Source organism: Lissotriton helveticus, chromosome 3_1, assembly GCF_964261635.1.
Source record: "Lissotriton helveticus chromosome 3_1, aLisHel1.1, whole genome shotgun sequence".
Classification (NCBI taxonomy): Eukaryota; Metazoa; Chordata; class Amphibia; order Caudata; family Salamandridae; genus Lissotriton; species Lissotriton helveticus.
Window position 1 is genome coordinate 684,198,119 of NC_136061.1, and position 18,530 is coordinate 684,216,648.

At 47.2% G+C, this 18,530-nt stretch overlaps 1 pseudogene; it reads right to left on the reverse strand.

Annotated features, from left to right (window-relative positions):
• Positions 1 to 238: 238 nt before the first annotated feature.
• LOC144823635 (uncharacterized) overlaps positions 239 to 18,530 on the reverse strand; it is a 134,943-nt pseudogene continuing 116,651 nt past the window's right edge.

Consider the following 18,530-nt stretch of genomic DNA (forward strand, 5'->3'; position numbering starts at 1 on the left):
CCAATCAGGATTCAATTGTACCAGTTACAGAGACCCTGGTTTCAGAATGATTCACAACCGAGGCCGATACATCCAACCAAACATATCCTTGCACCCCACAGCAACGTAAATTTTAGTGAGAATCTTTTTTCCCTTGAATTTTAATATATCCTTCAACCAACCAGATATTTGTATCTTCAACCCCCCCAAACACCTTAAGGTGAAAGCTTAAGGTGATATATCACATTCAAATGATTGCTTATCCTTCCAATTCTCCTGAAAAGTGGAGAGATATAGAATTGTAATTGGAGATCCTGAATCAGCCATTACAGGCACACATTTGGTACCAATGTCTATGACTCAAAACAGTCCTCTAATCTTATAACAATTGTTAGACATAATGGTAAGGACAACCTCTTCAAACCTGTGTTGACATTCTTCCAACATATCCTCTTCATCAATCTGCACAGTAGACACACTTGCATTTTTTCTGGTTACTCCCAAAACTCCCATTTTCTTTGTATCTGCACATCTTAGAAAAATTTTAACAATGTTTCACATTTCAGACACTTGCATTTAGCAGCAGCACAATTAGGATACGTGCTTAAATGGGATTGTAACCCACAGCGATAAAAATACTGCATTTTTGACCATCCTTTTTATCACGAGCATCCCTACTTACAATCGCACTTTGTTCTCTCTTTTATTATCCACACGTACCGCTGTTACACTTGTTTCCCCTTTGCTAGTCGATAACACTTTTCCTGATAAAATTGACCTTTCTACCCCTTTAGTAATACCAATCAATTCGGGTAAAGAGGGATTACACATGCGTAAAAGTCTTTCCTGTATCTTTTTGTTGAAGCAGCCTAAAACCAGTTGGTGCTGAAGATATGTGTCAATGCTTCGCCCACAATCACAAGATGCCGCTAAAAACCTCAAACCGTACATCACTACTTTGCTTAATCCTTTTTGGATGAAGTTTTCTAGCATCTATGTCCAAAAGATAGTTCTTGAAATTTCTGTATGATGTGTGCCATTTCACAACTGGTTTACCAGAAGATTGTAGAAATGGCTGTGTTTGAACAACAACGTGTTGTGTAGTCATAACTTAAAACACAGGAACACAACCAACACAGACTCCTTCAAGTTAAAAAAATGACAAAACAATGAATGCTATGATCTTAATACCTCTTCTAAGGTAAATGTGGAAAGAATCCCACTAGAACTTTTAAAGTGTGAAGCAAAATCTTCAAATGGTGTGTGAATCACCGATGAGAATGCAAGCTGTGTAACTTTTAATTAAACTGCAGAATTTATTTAAGAGAGAGCTGTGTGCCCATCACCGAGCACCACTAGTCCGTAGCAGAAATGGTGAAAGCACAATCACTTCCAATATGGCGTTTCCAATGAGATGACGTGACAACATGCACTTTGAGGTCTATTTTGTATAAAATAGGCCTTTAACCAGAGCATGAAAGAAATTGAAACTCAAGATGTGATGATTATGACATCCACACAGCAAAGAAGGATGCTTGTGAGGCAGACAAGACTGCACATGCCAGCCTGGGCTGCTGCAGGTAAGAGCGGTGGGGTGGCAGGGCCGAGTGCGGGGGGATTTCGATGGACGATGACAAGGGGAAATTAAATAAATAATTAATTTCCCCTTGTCATCGTCCTTCTAAATCCCCCCCACCCATCCCCACCGCTCTTACCTCCAGAGACCGCGACTGGCTCATGCAATGGTCACACACCGCTCAAGGAGGAGAATACAGGTGGAGGCCTGCTCGCAAGGGTCACGTGCTGACTTCAACTGTAGTGCTGATCCCAGTAAGTACAAACAAAATATCAAAACTGAGTAAAAAGCAATTGCTCTCCAACCTATGCACAGAATCAGCAAGCCCCCATGAGTGTAGCACTGACAAATCCAATGAAATCCATTAACAGGATTACGAAATTCTTCCACTGCACCGTCATGTAATTTATGGTTAGGGCTTCTCGACAGTGTTTAGGTCCAAATCATCCATCCTTGTTGCTAATAATTATGTAGAGATCCATACAGAGACCGTTGATGTTCTTGTAAATGAAGTTTATTACGTATCAGTAGCCCCATACTATAGTGTGCCCTCTACTCAGTCAGCCAGCAATAAATGGCCCTACATGGAATGTTCCTCAAGCATAATTCCACCTACTGAATACAAACACCTACCTAACCCCACAATGCAGACTGACTAATACAGAGCTACAACACAGCAAGAGCTTACAACATCATACAACAGTAAATAAGGTAACATACTACACCTCGGCCTACCACGTCTAGTAAAGTGCTTCTACATGTACCCAGGGCCTGTAAATTAAATGCTACAAGAGGGCTGGCAGCATTGGTTGTGACACCCAATTAAGTAGCTTTAAAACATGTCTCAGTTCAGTCATTGCAGCCTGTGTCTGTACAGTTTAAACTGCCATTTTGAACTGGAAAAATAAACCATTTGCTATGCCTAAGCCTTCCTTGTTAATACATTTGTCACCCCTAGGGTAAGCCCTAAGCAACCCATAGGGCAGGGTGCTGTGTATTTAAAATAATGAACATGTACTTTTATCTTTTACATGTCCTGGTAGTGAAAAACTCTTACATTTGTTTTTCACTACTACAAAGCATTCCTCTCCCATAGGATAGCATTCGGTTACCTTAGTACATTTGATGAGTTTAAATCTTTCATTTGGGAGTTGTTGAACTTGACCCTTTATGGCTAAAGTTCCCTAAACGTTTTGATTTCTCCCTAGACCTTTTTTTGACATGGTGTTGCCAACTTAGATGCTTGGGACACTTTGTCACTGCTGATCAGTGTCAAAGTGCAAGTGCTCCCTGTATAAAGTATAATGGTAATTGGTTGTCCATTATTGGTATGTTTGCCTTACTTTTGAAGTCCCTAGTAAAGTGCACTATGTGTGCCAGGGCTGGTAATTCAAATGCTACTAGTGGGCCTGCAGCACTCATTGTTCCACCCACACATGAAAGTAGCCTTAAAGAGGAAAATCAGGCCTGTCATTGCAGTGCATGCGCGCAGTTTGTTAAACTGCAATGTTGTTCTGACAAGTGCAATCACTTGCCAGACCTTACCCTTCCCTTTCTATGCACATCTGACACCCCTGTGGTAGGTCCAGGGTACCCACTGGGCAGGGTAGAGTGCATGTGAAAGGTAGGACATGTACTAAGGTGTGTAGCATGTCCTGACAGTGAAATAATCTCCATTTCGTTTTTCACTGTTGAAAGGCCTTCTTGCCCATAGAATAGAATGGGGAGCTGTGCAATATGTTTTCAAGCCTATCTTCCCAAAGGCTTAAGATGGAGAGGTGACGTGTAGTGTGCTTGAACTCACAACGTAATAACACATCTTTTTATGAAGGTGATTTTTGCATTATATGTTTACAAGCCACTCTTTTAGAAGTGGCTGGGCTTTTGTGGACTAACATTTCTGTGTGTCTCTGCCTGGTTGTGGATTGACTGTCTGGATTTGAAAGGGATAGGATCGGAGGAATGTCTTGACCCAGGGTTGGAGGTGAGACAGCAACAGGATGACCTGCATCTGGAGTGTAGGGGAAGGTGTAGCCCCTAGAGGTGAAGAGGCCTGGGCTGCTGCTATAATACAATTGTCTCATCTCCTGCTGAGTGATTTCGAATCCAGACCCTCTCTAATCAAAGGAAGATGGTGTCACTGGCAGGGAGTCACCCAGAACTGGTTTAAACAGGGGTCAGTGCCCCCTTGAGCACAAAAACTTCTAAGAAATTTACGGGTAGAACTATGAGAGCTGAAGCCCATGAACTTTGGAGAGATGGTTTGATCAATAGTGAACAAGACCGAAGCTACTTCGTCGTCAAGAGGAACCTTTGCCAAGGAAGAAACAACTGAATAGACTGAAGGAAAGGCCTGACCCTTGCTGTGTGTTCTGGGGCTGGCCTGCACTTTGCTGTTTTAAACAAGGAGAGGCTAAATGGACTTTGCTGTGTGCTTTGTCTCACTGCTCGAAAGGACTTTTCTGTGCTGTGTCCTGAAGTAACTTATACCCAAGGGCTTGAGGTGAGCTGGCTCCCTGTTGCGGAAACTCAGGAACACAAACGTTTCCAGGAGAGTCTCAGTGATGCTGTGTACATGTGCTTGTTGCAGCCTGAGACCCTTGTAAGAAGTGCCCTGTGATCGTGGGCACCTGAAGTCCAAGCGAGGATCAGCGACACTGTGTGCAGGTGCTTTTTGCAGGCTGAGCTCTTCATGAGGATTGTCCTGTTATTGTGTGCACTGGAATTCAAGTGAGATTCAGCGACGCTGTGTGCGTGTGCTTTGTTCAGCCTGAGACCTTTGTGAGGATTGCCTTGTTATTGTGCACCCGGAGTTAAAGTGAGTCTCAGCGATGCTGTGTGCGTGTGCTTCATGCAGCCTGAGACCTACGTGAGGAGTGCCCCGTGATCGTGCACCCAAAACTCAAGTGAGTCTCAGCGACGCTGTGTGCGTGTGCCCTGTGGCAGCCTGAGATCTTCGTAGCAGTAGCGGCCCGGACCAGCAGCCCCGGAGGAGCTGAGTCGCTGGCCCGAGCCTGCCGTTGCCAGAGCAGGCCCTCAAGCCAACCTCGTCGAGGGAGGATCTATGTCCGCTGCCCAGAATTCACAAAGATTACATCGGAGGCCCAAGTCACTGGAAGCGGAGAGGAGAGCGAAGTTGCGCCTCCCAGGTAACATGTGTCTCCGCCTTGGGCGGGGTGCGGGCATGGAGGGAGGCACTCTCTGCCCCGCTCATTGCGGCAGCACGAGCCTCTGCTTCGGCTCGTGTCGCGGCCCGTACTTGCCAAGGGAGTGGCAATACCGGGACCGGAGTGCGGAGCTCCACTTTTTGTTACCACTTACCCGTGTTGGGGGCAACTGTTGACAGAGGCTGACCACAAGTCAGAAGGAGTAGCGGAGAGACCGCCTAAGGCACTGTGATTGGTGCTGGAGTGTATTACGCATTGCACTATTTCTGTATAATGAAGTACCTGATTGTCGTATTACACATTGCATCATTTCTTCATAACGACTACCTGGTTGTCGTATGACGCATTGCATTGCTTCTGCATAACAAACTACTTGATTAGCGTATTACGCAGTGCATTATTCCTGCACAACGAACTACCTAGTTAGTGTATTACACAATGCATTATTTCTGCTTAACGAAGTACCTGCTTGTTGCGTTACGCACTGCATTATTCTTATATTGCAAAGTGCCTCATTGTTGCATTACGCATTGCATTATTGTTACATTGCAAAGTGCCTGATTCTAGCATTACGAACTACATAACATTGTATTAGGACTGCAGTGGAAAGTTTAGAAGTGCTCATTAATATCGCCAGAACTTATAAGGACTGGCTGGCCTAACAAACGGCCATGAGGAATATTACAAATACGCATATGTTGGATTTATATTGTGTGGTCTTATCGTATTTCTTTTAAAATAAATTTATACTCGTTTTTATGAAACTCGTGTGGAGTCCATTTGTGGTGTCATCATTGGGTTGCTGTGAGCGTGGTTGCAAATACTTTACACATTTTCCTTGAAGATAAGCCTGGCTGCTCGTGCCAAGCTACCAAGGGGGTGAGCGGGGGCTATCTCAGAAGGTTTCCTTCCTTTCCCTGATGTTGAAACAAGGGTCCCTATTTGGCCTAGTGTACCTACCTCAACCAACCTGAGATCCCGAGTCTAACAGGAGTCAGTAGGAATATGGAGTTTCGTATCTGAAGAATTGTAATTGAAAACCCTTTTTAATGCTAAAGTCAAACAGTTTCTTGTTCCAACCATTTGGTACTTGCTGCCTGTATCCTGGGTCACATAACTAAGTCTAGCTGGCAGTTTCTCCTAGACAGTGAGACAAAGAGGGAATAGATGTTTGCAGGATGATCCATCTCTGACTTCATAGGGGGTGGAGCTGTCACCTACCACACTTGCACATCATAAAGGCTTTGACAAAGCACACTTAGTCAAAGCCTTTTCACATTAGTTTTTGTGCTCCCAGACATGACGTGGCTAGGGCAGGGATGAGGCAAATTCCAAACACCTCTGTTGGTGGGTACCTACCTCCAGAAGCTTCTCCTACTTCAAAACTGGCACCATCTATAAATCTGGGACCCTTAGACCCAACTGTTCCTGTGGAAGACTCAGAAGGACTGCTGTGCCGCTCTGTTGCAAGAAGGTCTGCTGCGCTGCTGCCCTGCTGCTCTGCTACTCTGTTGCCCTGCTGACTGAGGAAAAAGAACTGGATTTGCATCTTGAACCAAATACCATTACAGTGACTCCAAGGGCTAGTTGGCAGGCCTCCTGATCAGAATCTCAGGCACAGAAAAGGCCCTTACCACCTTGAAGCCACCACCAAGGCTCTGTCTGCAGTGATTTTAGCCACTTTAAATGATGCCATCCTAGTCCAAGCCACTTGGAAGTGGGCCTAAAGGTGCTCTGCAAGACCAGCTGTGGTTTCTTGGGCAGAACAGACATAGCACAATGCATCTCCTCACAGCTGTGCATCAGAACCACCACTGAATGCCACTTTCCAACAAATGACTTTGCATCACAGCCTGCATCTCCTAGAATCGACGCTGCCCTAAACATGCCCTTCACAGAGCTTCACACCACAGGCTGTTGCCAATAGTATCCTTGATGACGATGCAGGACTGAGCATCGCAAGCCTTGTCAACAGCTTTATAGGCCAACAGCTTTTATGAACCACCGCAACTGGACGCATTCTCAACGCAGGATGTCGCAACGCGCCGCAATCAGGATTTAAGGTACTTTGTTCAGGGCCTTGGTGCCTGTATCCAACCCATGCTCCATTGCGATTGACCTGAAATGACTTTGTCCTAGTCCAGCACACCTAGATAACCCCAGTAGGTACTTTGTCCTTCAAAGCACTATTTTTACCTAAATGTTTAAAATTGCCTATCTCTGGTTCTACTAATTGGAATTTTGCCATTTTGGTCTCAAATAATTGTTTACATTTTACTCTATTTTACTATAGCGTGTGGGACTTTTCTTGTGTTGTGGTTTCACTTCATTACAGTTCAAAGTACTGCATAAATAATTTACACATTACTTCTAAGTTGAGCCTGCCTAGTTTTGTGCAAAGCTACCAGAGGGTTAAACACAGGTAAATTTGCTTTTGACTTCACCCTCACTGGAATTGTGGTTTCTGCTTGAGTAGGGTTTCACCCCCAACCAATAATAATCCAAATTCCTACAAACACACTCTTACCCACATACAAGCATTCTTACCCATGTGCATTGCACACATCTTTTAAAAGTTTTAAACCTTTTTTTAACTTACCTTGCTGCAGGTCTCATCTGGACTTTTGCCCTTTCAGCTTCTGGCGCTGGGGCATGAAACTTAAACCTCAAACCTGCGCCGTTGAAGGGACCATGTTTCAGTCTCTGGGTTTTCACTCCACCCTTTCACAACTGTGTGATGAATTGGGAAAGGGTGAGTTGACAGGCTGATGTGTGTGTAGTCACAAGCTTAAGCCTGCAGTGCCTATGTCTATCTTTAGCTCTGATGCTTAGCACGTCACAAATGGGGAAGGCCCAGAGGCATGCCAGGGCCCCAAGGACAAGGCTGGAATTACTCCATTCCTGGTAATCACTCTCTGAGGGCTAGTGCAGGTGCCTTCATGCTCCTGCACCAGCCATCGGAAAGCGGTTGTTGCCAGACCAGAAGGAGGTCAGCATTTTGGTAATACCAAGAGTGAATAATAGATTATTTTTCACTCTTGGCATAATAAAAACAAACTGACCAGACAACAGGGGGTGGGGCACAGCCCCTGAGTCCATAAAGAGGAGCCCTCAGGGGCATGATTTAATAAGAAGGGCATGTCAGGGGTGCACGTTATAGTGAGTAAAGCAAACTAGAACTGGTGACTTGTAATGTTTTTGTTGTTGTTAAACATTAGTTTGTATTTTATTTCATCACGTAACTGTAATGCCACTTTAACCATTGTTTATTTCACAAAATGTCTAGTTTTTTTTAACATAAGCTAAGATCTTATTACAATACCTAACTATAGCATCACATTAATCTCCAATTAATTTCAGTGTTTTTTTAGACATAAGACACGATCTCATTACTTGATGTATGTGACTTAATGGAAAAAAGAAAACAGATCCAGAAGGAAGTCATGAGGAGGAGGCAAAAGAGGAGGACAATGAAAAGGGCAATTGTCTTTGATTTGTGCATACTGTCAGTCTTTGGGTTCCTGTAGTGGGTATTTCCGGTTGCTTCCATCATCTTCTTATCTGGCGCTTCCATCATCTTCTTATCTGGCGCTTCCATCATCTTCGAGGTGCTCGGTAGTGGGCAGAACCGCAGACTTCGTTTAGCTTCTCTCCGGGTAACCCTTGGTTGTGTTTAGGCTACCGTTCTGAGATTCAACTTAGTCCGTGGTCTACTTAGCCGAAGCTCCCTCCTTTCGACGCAGGAAATACCCTTCCCTGGATGGCACAGTGGGATCAGAGAATTTTGCAAGTTCGAGTGCCTCGGTATCAGGATAACAGTTCAGTGATGGCCGGTCTTTGTTCAGGAGCTCTTCTTGGCTGCTGACGTTTTCTGTCGTGGCCAAGGTAGAGGAGACCTTCTTACAGTGGTGTGCATTCAGCCAGTGTCGTTTCCCCTCCACTCGAAGAGCCGTCCGGGTGGTGATCAGTACTTGCCAGGGGTCCGTCCACCGGGGTTCCAGACTCTTTGCCCGTTGGAAATTTCGGATCAGCACATAATCCCCCGGTTGGATATCGTGACCCGGACCCCTGGAAGCATCGGGGATGGCCTGCTGCACCTGCTGATGAATGACAGACAACGTTTTAGTCAATTTGCACAAGTAATCAGACAGTAGGACATCCGGGACGTCGTGAATGGAGGTAGGTTTAGGGGCAGTCCAGAGGTTCATCGGTCGCCCAAATACAACCTCGTAGGGGGTCAAATGGTGCTTAGTGGGAGTGGAGCGCATCGATAGCAATGCCAGTGGGAGGGCATCTGGCCATTTAAGTCCTGTGGTGGCCACTATCTTCGACAGTTTTAGTTTCAGTGTGGCACTGTGTCGCTCAACTAAGCCAGCAGATTGGGGGTGAAAGACTGCATGAAACCTCTGTTTTACACCCAACCCTTTCAAGATTAGTTGGATAACTTCAGCTATGAAGTGGGGGCCGTTGTCGCTCCATAGAATTCGACAAAGACCGTAGCGAGGGAAAAACTCTTTCAGTAGTACCTTGGCAGTGGTCATGGCAGTGTTATCACGGGTTGGATAGGCTTCTACCCATTTGCTGAAGGCACACACAATGACTAATACATACTTCAGGCTTTGGCATCTTTCTAGTTGGATGTAGTCCATCTGGAGGACCTCAAAGGGATGGTCGGGGACCCCAAACCCTCCCCGGGGTACCACAGTTCCTTTCCCAGGGTTGTGATGCAGGCAGATAAGGCATTGCTGGACCAGGCGTCTGGCTGAGTCGGGGATTTTGTCGTTGTGCCAGACCTTGGAGATGAGTTCGATCATGGGGGCAGATCCTATGTGTGCGGGGGAGTGTGCCATAGTCAGTATGGGAATCAGGTACGAGTCAGGCAGCAACCATTTGTTTGTGTCTTTTGTCCGCCAGCAGCCTTCATCGTCTTTTAAGCCTATCCGTGCCCACTCAGTCAGTTCGTGAGGTGTGCTGGCCGACTGGATGTCCCTAATCGTTTCCCTAGCGTCAGTCCATTTTTCTGCTTGTGACCTGGTCACATACATGCGTGTCGTCGTCCTATTCTCAGCTGTGGTTCGGGCAGTGATGTCGGCCAGTGCGTTTCCCTGTCCGACTAAGTCTGTCACCTTCCTGTGTGCCTGGCATTTGATTACGGCTAATCGTTTGGGGAGGAGAACTGCTTCAATCAGGGCGGAGACTAGATCTCCGTGGAGGATGGGCATGCCGTGGGACGTCAGGAATCCCCTTTTGTGTGATGCGGGCTGTCTCAATTACTGATCGGGCTGTCGTTACTGCATAGGCAGCTGAGGTGGTGCCGTCGGAGAGTTTGATGCAAGAGCCGTCTACCCATAGCTCTCCGCCAGGGTCTGTGAAGGCGGTGTCTCGGAGGTCAACTCTACTCCTAGTCTGTTCGTCTGTGAGGGTCACACAGTCATGTATAGGGGGGACATTTGGGTCGTTTTCGGGCAGAGGCAACAAGGTGGCTGGGTTCAGTGTGGTGCATCTTTTCAGCGTGATGTGGGGTGCAAGCAGAGTCAGTTCGTATCCAGTCAGTCGTGCGCTAGTCAGGTGTTGCGTCTTAGTCTGGTTCAGGAGGGTGTCAACAGCATGGGGCACTAATACCGTGAGGGAATTCGATAGTACGATCCCCTCACTTTGTCGGATAGAGACAGCGGCGGCAGCTACGGCTCGAAGGCAGGCAGGCAAGGCTCTCGCTACGGGGTCAAGGGTGGCAGAGAAATAGGCACATGGTCGTTGCTTGGGGCCAATAGTTTGAGTCAGGACAGACAAAGCGCACCCCTCCCTTTCGTGAGTGTAGAGAGAGAAGGGCTTGGTGTAATCGGGGGTTCCTAGGACTGGTGCAGAACAAAGGGCGTCTCGAAGTTCTTTGAAGGAAGATTGGCATTCGGGGGTCCATGGGAGTGGGAAGGGGACATCTTTGGCTAGTAGGGAAAGTAGTGGCTTTACAATGAGGCTGAAATTTGGCAACCACTGCCGGCAGAAGGAGGTGAGGCCTACCAGGGAGCGGACTTGTTTCTGGGTCTTTGGGACAGGGGTTTCTAGAATGACCTGAATTCGATCGGGTGTAAGCTTTCTCCCGTCTTTGGACAAGGGGTGGCCTAGGTAGGTGACCTGGGGTTGGCAGAATTGCAACTTTCTCTTGGAGACCTTGTGGCCATTTTCCGCAAGGAAGTGCAAGAGTTGGATGGTGGCTGTGACTGCAAGTGGAGTGGTGTCGGCCGCCAAAAGGATGTCATCGACGTACTGTATCAACACCACTCCCTCCGGTAGCTGAACGGCATCCAGCTGTCTCTTGAGGGCCTGGCTATAGATGCTGGGACTTTCTGTGTAACCTTGGGGAGCTCTACAAAATCTATATGAGCGGGATTTTAACGTGAAGCCGAAAAGGTAGCGGCTGTCTGGGTGGATGGGGATGGAGAAGAAAGCGTTCTTGAGGTCTATTACAGTGAAGGTGGTGGCTGTGGAAGGAATCAGGGTCAGAATGGTGGCGATATCTGAGACTACGGGGTACTGAGGTACAACTACCTTGTTGACCTCTCGAAGGTCGATGATGAAGCGGTACGCTTTCTCATCTCCCTCGCCCTGCTTCTTCACAATGGGTAGGATAGGACTGTTGCAAATATTGCTGACTACTTCCTCTACCACTCCTGCCTCTACCAGGGACTGGATTATCATTACCAATGCCTTCTCACCTTCGGGCGATATCCGATACTGTGGGAGTTTTGGGAGTATCGCATCTTGGCGAACAGTTATGTGCACGGGGTCGATCATCATTCGTCCTACGTCAGCGTCAGTTTTAGCCCACAGATACAGAGGTAGAGAGTCAAGTAAGGATGCGTCAGCGTCAGAGATGGAGAACATGTGTCGTGCGGGATGAGGTCTGAGCAAAGTCGGGTTATCGTACAGAATGACTCGAACTCCGTCCTGTGAACACCTGATAGTAGCTCGGAAATGCTTCAGTAAGTCAAGTCCCATAATGGCATCGGGGGTGTTGGAGGAAAGCAGAAACGTCGTGTCAGTGGGGTTACTGTCCAAGTCGAAGGAAACCGGTGCGGATAAGGGGTTAGTGGAGGGCGTTCCATCAAAGCCTATTGATGTTATGTGTGAGCCAGACAAGGGTGCCCTTGGAATCAGTCGTTTAGATAACGCACTACGTGTCGCGCCAGTGTCTACCAGAAATGGAGACTTCGTACCTAGTACCTTAGCGGTGACATAAGGACCTTGCTGGTCAACATAGAGCTCGACTGGATCCCTCCCTTGCCCTAGGCAGTCCTATGCCCAGTCGCGGGCATCGTCACAGTCAGTCTGCTGGCATTGGTTCTGTCGGGGGTGGTCAAAAGTGTTCGGTCTGCCTGATCTGTCATTTCTGGCGTCGTTTGCGTGCCCTCGTCCCTGTCCTCTATTTTTCGGCCCACCCGCTACGTCTTTTGCGTCCCTATTTTTGTACATTTCTAGCAGGACCGGGCACTGGGACTTCCAATGCCCAAATCCTTTGCAAAACGCACACTGGTTCTCATCGAGGTCTGTTCGTGGAGCGCCGGGTGCGGGTGTGCGGTCTCTAGGGGGTGGATTTCTAGGAGCATTCGACTGGTAGTTTCCTCTATACTGTTCCCTTCCTGTCGTCACTCCTTGCAATTGAGCAATCATCACTCGTTCTTTCAAGTCCTTTTTCTTTTTCTCAGTCGCCCTATCGTTCTCGTTCTTTTGCCGTTCGTAGTATTGAGCCATCTGAAGGATAGCCGCGGGTTTGGAGGCAGCCCAACTACTTTCACTAGTCTGCAGTTTTTGCGAGACTTCTGGTGTCAGGCCTTTTACAAAGTTCTGGACGAACAAGTGCTGTCCGGTCGCAGAGGTCATGTCCTGGCCACTGTAATCGGAGAACACCGTTTCGAACCGGGAGAAATATTCGGAGGCGTCTTCCTGTGGTTTCTGGCAGCAAGCCGTTACTATCGACCAGTCCACCTTCTTTTCTGGTACTATGGTTTTCAGTTTTAGTACTATTTTGTCTGGCAGGTCTAGAATCGATTTCAAGGGTTTCTGTCCGGGCTCTCGCTGTTTGTCTATGCCATCGAGTTGTGACCAGGTATGTCCGAACAGCTCGAGGTGGTCGACTTTCCGGATTTGCTTCCACACATCAGCTGGCAGACATAGCCCGAAAAACAAGTCGATGTCCGCTAGGGTCATAATCGTCGAACCCAAGGCGGTACCTAATTCTGTGTAGAAGGCAGTGGGGTTCTTTCGTAGATCGGGCAAGGACTTTCGGAAAGTCAGGATGTCTTGCCGATCCCAGGGTTGGTAGACCCAGTTGTACACTACCCTCCCTCTCGCATCTTGGTGGTTAATAACGTCGTGTGTTCCCTGTCCTCGTGAGGGGACCCAATAAGGTGCCGCTTCTCTTATTGGCATCATGGTGTCAGTTCTCTCGGTTTGAGGTTCAGTCGCTACAGGGGTCGTGGTGTCGGCTTCTAATCTTTGTTCAGTGAGGTGGCGGAAGACTTCAAGCGTGCACGAGAAGAGGTCCGTTACATCACCTTCGCCCTCGTCTCCAATGTCGACTTTTCTATACAGTGTCGTTAGGCTTTCAGGACCTTTGTTACGATACCGGTCTTCATAGGCGTTAAGGGTGTGGTAACAGAAACGTGCAACAAAGTGTCGTTTGTGGTTATCAGCATATGTATTGCATATATCTGTCACGTAATCTTCGTTTTCTTTTCGTTCTACTAGCGTCTTTACGATCTTATCAATCCCTGCTCGTTCATTCTTACTCAATCGATGGAGCCTAGCATAGCAGAGTCTTTCTTCTCAGTTTCGGGCTCATCTAATGTTGCTGCTTGCGCTGCGCTGAGTACAAGGGGCTCGGCCGGCGCGGAGGCCGTGAGGACCGAGGCTCTGGCACTGCTCTCATCTGTGCTAGGGGGTTGCGTGCGTTGCACTAGAGGTTGGGAAGGGGCGTATGGAGGGGGCATGTACATGATCGGGGGACCTAGCAGTAGATCATCGTTCGCTCGCTGCTTCGAAGGTAGCTCAGGGTAAAGCGTAGAGGGTGTTCTAACGGGACATTGGCTCGATGTCTCGGATTCTTGCTTCAGTCTAGCTCCCTCTCTTTCCTTTATCTCTTCTTTCAACTTGCTCGCGGCTAAATGAGCTGCTTTTCGCAATTCTTTCTCTAGTCTGACTTCGTTTCTTTTCTTTCGTTGTTCCGTCTCCTTGCGCCACATGCCGAAACTATCAAGCATAGTGGGCGTTGTTTTATTGTTACAAAGGGCTGTTTCCAGCACGCTTATTTTTGCGTCATCGAAGGATGCTATCAGTGGCCACTGACTTTCCTGATCCTTTTTAGTATATTTATGCCATAACTTACTATAAGCTACGGCGACTAGTCCATACTTTAAAAACATATCCTTATTAGGGGTGCCCTCCAGAGGAGCCGGATGATCCACCTCTAATAAGCGGTCCGGGCTGAACCAACTACTGAACAATGGGGAGAAGATAGGCATGACGGGTTACAATGGGGACAAAAGTCTGCACTACCTATCCTTCACTACTTTGCGAAGACTAGACAGAATATTTCTATTCTACAGTATTCGCAAATAGGGAATACCCAAAGAGAGAACCAATTCCAAACAGTCAATGTTCAGACAAACAATCAATCAATCAAATGAGGAATCAAATAGGCGCGACGGGTTACAACAGGGGCAAAAGCCAGCGCTACCTACCCTTTCACTGCTTACAAAGACTAGACAGAATATCTCTGTTCCACGTTATTTGTAAGCAGAGAATACCTCCAAAGAACCAATATCGAACAATTAATGTCCGTTCAATCAAACAATCAGTGGCGAGAAAGAAATAGGCACGACGGGTTACAACGGGGGCAAAGGCCTGCGTTACCTATTCTTCACTATCTGCAAAGGAGGACAGAATACTTTTATCCTTCCCCGTTTGTAGACAGAGAATTCTCGAGAAAACAATCCTCGAACAAACAATGTTCGGGCAAACAATCAATCAGTGGGGGAGAAAGATAGGCACGACAGATTACAACGGGTGCAAAGGCCTGCGTTACCTACCCTTCACTACCTGCAAAGGAAGAGAGAATACTTTCTATTCCTCTCCGTTTGCAGACAGAGAATCTCCAAGAGAACCAACAATTCGGAGAGTAATACTAGTATTTTCCAATCAATCTATCAAATATTTCACAGTCTGTCGTGTTACACGACCTTACCCGGACCGCAAGCACAGTTTCCTGTCTTCCGATTCCAGCGCCCGATCGTCCTCTATCTTCTGTCGTGGCACTCCTGATGGTTCCCAGTCAGGACCGTAGATCACTCGAGAGAGGTCTGCTCGGAACCAGTGAAGTTCGGATGATCGGCTGCCAGACGAGGGTCTATCGGGCAGGTGCACTTCCCGATCGTTGCAGTCGTTCACTCCGTCGTCAGGACCTCTCCCACTGGATCCACGTGTCGCTGATGGGCCCCACGTTTGGGACGCCAATTGAGGAAAAGGGGTGAGGCAGATCAGGTCGATTACCCCTTTTCAAGGTTTGCCCGGCGTTAGCCGCCTCTCACCCAACTCACGGTTACCAAATAAAGAGGCAGGCGCTGGAGACTGGAAGGCAGGAAACAGGAGTTTATTCCGACGGGGCAGAACACGTCAAATCAGACAACAGGGTATCTTCTCGAGGTGCTCTCTCCGCATCTCTGAGGCCTGGCCTCTTATACACAGGTTTATGGCTTTATTACATTTATAACATCCGCGGTATTGCTTTGAAGTTCAAAAAGGCATCTTTGGAATCCCCGGTTCAGGCCCGTTCTCACACATATCTACAGTAGAGGTCCCCACCCAAATCTCAGCATGATGGCTATCGCGCAGCTGGACATTCCGCTGGGAACAGGAATGTGGGCGATCGGTCGGATCTAGGGGTGTGAAGGCATTGATTAATCCCCGCTCCTTTGATGTGGGGCGAGGTCCTACTGTAGGGGGCAATAAACTGCATCTGTTGAGCTAGGTGATGGCCTGGGGTCAGGCCGGACAATCGGGCAGGGAGGAAGAGGTTATCAAAAGGGCCTGTTCTATGAATGAGATGAAAGAGTGAGGGGGGTTCAGCACGGGATGTGGCTCGGAGACAGGGTCGCGCTGGAGGTGCGTTTATGACCCAAGCAGGAGAGACCGGGGGCTGTCGGGGATGCTTGCGAGGCTGGGGAGTGAGGGGGAGAGAGAGACGCTGGCTATCGGGAGTGGGCAGAGAGGCCATGGCAATCAAAATGGTTGCTGCTTACGCGCACGTATGGATCTGAAAAGGACAAGATGGCGCCGATAATGTTTACGCCACAATCCAGATTTTAACAGTGCCATCTGCGATGGAGCACAGTATCAGCCATGGCCCACTGAACAATTCCTTTGGACGGGGGCTGCATCGATGCAGAGTTGTGAGGAGCAGGGAGGCGATGCATCGTTGTTGCTCCAAGGGATTCGCAGGTAATTTGTCGTTGTTGATCTCCTCACTCAGAGAAAGCTTTGTTATCAAGCAGCACTGAAGCTGGGTGATGTGTGGTCGTTGAGCCGAGCACTCAGGGAAGCTTTGGCTTTGAGCAGACAATGTGAGGGAAAAGCGACATCAGTTCTACAAAGGTTTCTTTCACTAGGATTTCCAGCCCTACCCCAGTCAATGTGCCTAGGTCGTTGCCACCACAGTGCACAATCATGAGGTGATGAGCTTGGAAACCCACAATGGATTTAACCAAAGCCAGCAACTGATGAAACTTTAAACCTCTCTGTCCAAACCAAGTAATCTGCACATTTGGCAGACACATGTCCCTGTCAATACCTTTCTTTTTTTCAGCCTCCTTAGCCCAATAGATTTAGCTGTGGCCCACAATCCACACTCTAAGCACTTTGAAGTAAAGAAGCAATAGCCGTCAGGAGAAGGCTGGAGCTGGATGTGGTAGTTTTCCAAAGAAAAAGCTATTAAAATTGAGGTGGTTTAAAATATATATATATATATATATATATAAAGGTAAAAGCTATTAAAATTGAGGTGGTTTAAAAAAAAAAATACATATATACATATATATATATATATATATATATATATATATATATATATATATATATATATATATATATATATATATATATATATATATATATATATATATATTACCTACTGGCGGTCGCCAGTAGGTATATATAGTTAGGATTTTTTGTCTATGGGATTTTTGAAAATTCTATGTCTAATAACTTTGGCGTTTGTGGACGGAATTGGCTGAAATTTTCAGGAAAATGGAACATTATGTTTCTGAGTAGCCTCTGAAAATTTGGGGGGGTTTCGTCAAGGGGGGGCCGAGAAAAAAGGGGGGTCCCAAAACGTGTTTTTAACATTGAGTTTTCCATAGGGCGGTTGGCCTCACTTTTAGCCCGAACGGCTGAATGGATTTGCACGAAACTTGGCAAAATTGTAGGGACTGGTAGCCCGATGTGCCTTTGCTAGGTCTCAATATATGTGCTCCAGTGGATTTTGAGAAATTAACGTTCAAAAAAAGATATATATCTGTAACAGCGGACCGGGCAGCGCTCCAGTTCGCGTACTTTTCGCGTTATGGAGCTTTGTGAAGCGAAGCTGATTGGTTCTCCGGCGTCTGTAAACATTCCAAACAGTCCGTAGCGGCCGCCATCTTGTCTCTCGGTAGGATCGAGAGACAAGAGGAGGCCAAAGCGAAGGGGAAAATGACCATAAGGGGGCATAGTAGATCCTCCCTGACCCCCTAGGTTTGATGTGGAGGTTTTAAAAGGGCCCCGCGGGGCAAAAAAAAAAAAAAATAATAATAATCGAACGGCTGAATGGATTTGCACGAAACTTGGCAAAATTGTAGGGACTGGTAGCCCGATGTGCCTTTGCTAGGTCTCAATATATGTGCTCCAGTGGATTTTGAGAAATTAACGTTCAAAAAAAGATATATATCTGTAACAGCGGAACGTGCAGCGCTCCAGTTCGCGTACTTTTCGTGTTACGGAGCTTTGTGAAGCGAAGCTGATTGGTTCTCCGGCGTCTGTAAACATTCCAAACAGTCCGTAGCGGCCGCCATCTTGTCTCTCGGTAGGATCGAGAGACAAGAGGAGGCCAAAGCGAAGGGGAAAATGACCATAAGGGGGCATAGTAGATCCTCCCTGACCCCCTAGGTTTGATGTGGAGGTGTTAAAAGGGCCCCGCGGGGCAAAAAAATAAATAAATAATAATAATCGAACGGCTGAATGGATTTGCACGAAACTTGGCAAAATTGTAGGGACTGGTAGCCCGATGTGCCTTTGCTAGGTCTCAATATATGTGCTCCAGTGGATTTTGAGAAATTAACGTTCAAAAAAAGATATATATCTGTAACAGCGGAACGTGCAGCGCTCCAGTTCGCGTACTTTTCGTGTTACGGAGCTTTGTGAAGCGAAGCTGATTGGTTCTCCGGCGTCTGTAAACATTCCAAACAGTCCGTAGCGGCCGCCATCTTGTCTCTCGGTAGGATCGAGAGACAAGAGGAGGCCAAAGCGAAGGGGCAAATGACCATAAGGGGGCATAGTAGATCCTCCCTGACCCCATAGGTTTGATGTGGAGGCTTTTTTTTGGTGGGGTGCGCCCGGTTAGCGTAACGGGAAGCGGACTGGGGAGCGTACTACAAGGAATGAAGAATGATTGGCTTTTAACTTATTGTATGTTTATAGACTTTTTTTTACTTTTTTTTCTGCTGAGTGACGTCTCGGCCTATCTTCACGGGATGCAGTCCCTACCATCTCGGCGTTTAAGC